This window comes from Halyomorpha halys, unplaced genomic scaffold (genome assembly GCF_000696795.3).
Source record: "Halyomorpha halys isolate HHAL.00 unplaced genomic scaffold, Hhal_1.1 Scaffold8.1, whole genome shotgun sequence".
Classification (NCBI taxonomy): Eukaryota; Metazoa; Arthropoda; class Insecta; order Hemiptera; family Pentatomidae; genus Halyomorpha; species Halyomorpha halys.
This window is the reverse complement of record NW_027111933.1, coordinates 1,355,131-1,361,159: the sequence shown is the minus strand read 5'-3', so window position 1 is coordinate 1,361,159 and position 6,029 is coordinate 1,355,131. Positions and strand designations below refer to the sequence as shown.

At 29.2% G+C, this 6,029-nt stretch overlaps 1 protein-coding gene across 1 annotated transcript in view; it reads left to right on the top strand.

Annotated features, from left to right (window-relative positions):
• The window catches only part of LOC106677832 (hydroxyacyl-coenzyme A dehydrogenase, mitochondrial), a 28,959-nt gene that overhangs the window by 5,540 nt on the left and 17,390 nt on the right, over positions 1-6,029 (top strand). The window lies entirely within an intron of this gene.

Below are 6,029 nucleotides of genomic sequence, written 5' to 3'. Positions count from 1 at the left end.
ATAGATAAGAAAAGAAATATTAAAGAAAATACAGATAAAGAGATGTAAAAATTGATTAGAGATGTATCTTATTTAGTTAAATATATATTTTTTTTTTCTTTCTCTCCCATGAATTTTATTATTTCAAACAAAGCCAAGCATAATACAATGATAGGAATATTGAAAGAATTCACGATTCACAATGCCGTACACCCGTAATTTTCAGTTCATTGAAGAAATAGATATTGATTTAGTTGTAAAACGCATTTTTAAATGGCGATTTTTGTTAATCTCAGAATGACCTCCTTTTTCAAAAAAGGTTGGCGACCTCTTTGTTTTGAAGATAAAAAAAGAATTATCTTTTTTAACGGCTTCTCCTGTCTTCATGTAGGTAATTTAGGGTAGGCCAAATGGAACTGTTTTATCTACAACTGGTGTAACAAAACTGTGTTGTAAATCTGTGACAGTGTACAATAATAACTATTTTGTAAAAGATACAAAGCTAAAATAAATTATGACAGCGGAAAAGAAATAATTCTCAGGGTTTTTATGACAACGTATCAATAACATTTAGGTATGACTAAATGTTTTAATTTAGTATAAATTTAGTTATAATCTAAAAGGATATTATTTATTATTTCCTGTATTGACAAAAATAATTAAATTATAAAAGAATTTGTTGAAGAAAGATTTTTAAAATAATTATCATAAAGAAGTGTAAATTTTACTCTCTCTTTATCGAATGTACAGAATCAATAATTTGCACTCACGTTTTATGTTTTAGACGTCAAGGAACAAATCTGTTTTATATTGTCAAATATTCCGGCATTACAGCTAAGTGATCTGTGAAGCCGATTTTGATGAAAGTTACAGGGATTGTGCGGGTTGGTACCTAAATGTTCCCTTCAGGAGTAGATCCAGAAACTAGTTTCAGGAGTACGCAAATAAAAAATCTTAGTGAAAAAAAATATTCCAAAAATAAATTTTTTTTGGACCCATGGCTAGACAATTTTCCTATATTTCAAGGAAGGCTTGTCAAAAATGATCTAGCATCATTTCTATCAAATTCCATCTGCTACTTTCTCTTATGCGTGTGCAAACATATTTTTCTTGAAACACCTATATTTCGAAATGGATTTTGTTCTTTAATTACAAATTTTGGCACATTAAAATTTCTAAATTTTTTTAGTTTTTAAGTTACGGGGGAGTGATTGTCCATTTCCTCACAACGACGTCTCCGCGCGTCACTTTAGACGAATTTCGTACTGTCGATTGAAATTGTTCCTAATCCATTGTTCTTAATCGATTTAAGAGTCTAAGAATAGAGTACAGTCATAGAGCCATTTTTATCGTGTTATGTAACAGGACCATTTCGATCTGTGTGCATTGTTCGATTAGGATGCACTATAGATAATTATTTAACGTTATGAACATAATGATTTCAGAGCCTCACAGATTGTGTTGTAGTAATGAAAAGATTTAGAAGAGCTTTGTCGATGATTCCAATTAACAAGATCAATCGAATGGTTCATCTTTTTAATAACCTTGGCGAAAGATCACCTTTCCTTGATCCTGGGGTTATCGGTTGTCCATGTTCAATTTGCAATACAATTCCATCAATAACATTCTCATGATGTGTTGGAATTTTAAGTAATAGTTTTAAAAATCATTGATAATTACAAACAAAAACCAAATATACTCGTATATATATATTTGATAGATGTTTTGGGGTGAATATTAATTTAGCACACATACAAAAAAATTAGAATGTTTAAAATATGGTTACAGCAATTCTAACACTTCTTTGAAAACGTTTATTGTATCACACTGAGTGATTTGAGCCACCAAACTTTAATTAAACATGTTTAAAGACAAAAAACGAACTCGTTTTTTGCTTTGTTAAATTTTTAAAATCTTGTTGCTCAAAAACTTTTTTTTTTTAATGGGTCCTCTTCATTTATGGCACACGGGAAGGGGTGGGGCTATTTAGAGGTAACCAACCTATTCTAACCATGGTGGGGGCCAGTGTTTTATTTTCAAAGGAATTTTTGTGATATTTATAAAGTTAACTTACAAAATTGCAAACTTAAAAACATTTAGGGTGCATTTGTTTAATTAAATTTATTATTGCTGGCACAGTTTTAATTTTATATGAATTTAAATAAAAACGAGATGTTTATACCACTCAAGTTCTATGTATATATTGTAAAATAATGATGCAATGTGTTTGATATAATGTTTTATTAATTCAATTAATTTTTATTGATTAATTGAAAAAGTATTCAAATTTAACACAATAAATTTTACATTCATTAAGCATTCGGCCGTAACTAGCTAAATTCGAGTATAATCACTGATAGTTGTCATAGGTACACAACTGTTATAATTGAATACATGAGAATACCATCATGAATTTGGGTCCTTTTAGAAATTTTAAAATTTGATAATTTCCCGAAAATCCGCTTCTTAAAATTAAATAAAAATAAATTAAAGCTTTTAAAAATTGTGAAAAAAGTCTAAATTAAGCATTCAGGAGAACATTAATAATGAGTTATGAGGTTTTGAATATTTTTAAACATCTTCAATTTTTATTTTTGATTTAGAAATCAAAAAATAGAAAGAAATAAATAGCAAAAAAAGCATTGATTTCTGAAACTTCAAGTTCCAGATCATTGATTTACATTGGATGACCAATACACATAAGTGAATCATTACTTATGTGCTTCATCAATTTAGATTGTAGATCAGATTTCTAAATTTTGAATTTGATATAAAAGGGTCAAGAAGCAATTTTCTTTTTAATCCCCTCCTCAGACAATCAGAAATCGTCATAAAGGCAATACTTACTAATTTTACAGAACTCTCTATCTATTTGTTTATTTCTTAATGGTTTAGTACAGACCGATTTGAAAAAAAATGGGTCACAGATTTTGATCAATTTTTTTTTTGCAATTCTGCCACCAAAAATATTGGACTCGTAAAACAATTTAGACTGACTGATAAACCAACCGAACATATTGGATCTCGTAAAACATTTTTTTAATAGTATGAAAGTTCATATTTATTCATGAATTTAAATAAAAACGAGAGGTGTTTTTAACTCAAGTTCTATGTATATTTTGTTAAATAATGATGCGATGTGTTCGATATGTATTAAAGTATAGTTAATTTGTATTCATTAATTGAAAAATTATTCAAATTTAATACAATAAATTTTACATTCCTAAAGCATTCTTAGATAAAGTTTTAAGGACGCTGAAAACGAAGCTGACTTCCTTTTTCCTTTAAACGATTTTTTTTAATCTGCTTTACTGCTTCTTTTTTATGGTTTTGTATACATTTAATGCTGTTGGAAATATTTGTTTATTATATATAATAAAAATAATTTATGAGTCAATAATCATCTCACTGAGCCATAATGTAGTGCAGTATTGAAACTAGTTGAACCGACTGACATATCAAAGTAGTTTCATTTTATAATTATTTAGAATTATATTAACGAAGAATATTAATTTAAATAATGTGGTTCTAAAACTTTTTTAACTATCTGTGCATAAATGACAAAATTTTACGAAGGAAATTGAGAAAGTTGACAAATATGAAGATACAATAGTACATGAGTATGGGATGAATCCTGAAATGTACAAGAATAAAATATAGAATAGTTTTATATTCTTTGGAATTTTTCTTTAGCTCAGCATTTAAAAAAAAAAAAAGGATTATTTTTTTTATAGGGTCTTAAAAATCGTACGAAATGGTACGAACCTGTCTTACTTGAAAAAATTAAAATACGAAACATAAAAAAAAAAGTTTAAAATATTTGAGGAGGTATTCAGCTCTCAAACAGTTGTAGCATTGTTAAATTTCCTCGGAATTTATGATTTTTTTTCCCTAAAAATCGAACATTACCAGAAAAACGAAAGCCTTCAGAAATTAATGTCAAAAATTTTCTAATTTTAATTTTATGAAAACTTCTATTTTTTAAGCATACTAAAAACAAATCTGACTTTCTTTTTTCATGATAAATTGTTTGATTTAGTTAAAGATTCTTGTGATTTTTGTAATTCTTCTTACATTTAATGCAATCAACAATTTTTTTTTTTAATGTGTAGTTTGTTGACCTTAGGTTATTAATTGGAGATGTTCGGGGGTGCGGTCAGCAAAAAGAACATAAATAAAGAAAAATTATTTATTCATGCCGACCTTTCGACCTATGTTCCAGGTCTTCATTAGAGTGGTTAGCAGGGAATCCTAGCTAAAACTCATTTTAGGATTGCTAACCTCCCTGATAAAGACTTGAAACTCAGGTCGAAAGGTCGGCATAAATAAATAATTTTTAATGATTGGAGAAGTTTGTCGGGGGGTGCGATCAGCAAAGAACAACATAAATAAACAAAACCATATTTATTTATTTTATCCCGACGTTTCGACCTGAGTTTCAGGTCTTCATCTGGGGTTGTGGCGTAGAAGGCGTAGAAACGTCGGCATAAAATAAATAAATATGGTTTTGTTTATTTATGTTGTTCTTTGCTTACCGCACCCCCCCCCCCGACAAACTTCTCCAATCATTAATCTACGGTCAACTATCTACACCTCATTATAAATAATTTTTGTTTTTTATGTTCTTTTTGCTGACCGCACCCCCCGACCATGTTCTCCAATTTTTTTTTTATTTTCATAAAGAAATTGGTCGATAGCTACACGATAACCTTAAAACCCATATAGAAAATAATACTATAAAATATTGGGGAAATGATATAAAATGAACGAACCCCAGCTCACGGGTCCAATATTTATGGATGTGGGATCACCAAAACAAAATTTGGTTAAATTCATTACCACCTCCTCTCTTCGTTAAAGGTCCTCCGACGGCTAAACAAGGAGAAAGCTGTAAAGAAATAGTTTTAACCGATTTTAGAACTTTTGTCCCTGAAGTAGTTTATGCCTTGTAATAGGAACCGTCGTTGAAACAGTAATTATGTTTTAAATAACTATTTAGAGGGGTGTTTTTTTTAAGGATGGGACGAAGCCTAAAATAAAATAAGGGCTTGACATCTACCCTCCCTATTATCTACTATCCTGAAATAAGCGGATAATCGGCCACCATTCATCACTTTTTCGTTCAGTTCTATTCCTTTATATTCCCATGCTTTATTCCTCCAAAGCTCAAACTAACTTGATCATGTTCAGGCATCTTACGGTCGGGCAGCAAGGACCATCTGGAACGGCGCAAAACTAACTAGAAAAGCTTAGGAATACAAAGTATAAAATAATATGTTCAATTACTAGAATTTTTAATAATTATTTATTCTCTTTGATATCTTTTATTCTAATATATTTCTGGATATTGATCAAAGATAATACAAAATTTCCACACACACTTCTAGCCTCAGATACATCGATGTTTGACAAGATTTTTTACTGAAATTTTTTCTCCATTCAGATGATTAACTTCTAGCGTTCGACGATGTCACTTTGATTATAACAATTTATTTTTTTATGCACTCTTAAAACCAAATGTTTTATCTTTTTTTTATTTCGAAAAAAATTAAATGTAAATTAAGTTCCATACAAAATCAAAGTTAATAATGAGGTGTGAGAGAGCGCGTGTATGCATGAACAGTCTAGCTCATAAAACAAAAAGTCTTAGGAAACTGAACTTACATATTTAGGAAAGGTGTATACCTCGGATGTGACAATAACGTTTCCGGAAAATCGACTAACCTAAAGTGTTACTTTAAAGTAATTTCTCACATTTTTTTGATGTTGATTAAACTTGGTATTAAGATGTAAAATTAAGTTGTTTTTAATATCAGATAGGTCTTATCTTCATTAAAACCAACTGCATTAACTGACTTGAAACTGCTTTACAGGACTTAAATGACGAATCTTTAAAAAATCTTCAAATTATTACCTTTATTTTTTTTTATTTGGAATAATTAGCCATTTAGAATTTTTCTATATTTCTTTATAATCCGCTCATACCTCTCTGATAGAACCTTTAAAGTAAATCATAAGCTAGCCTACTCATCTCTTTTTCTCTCTCTTCT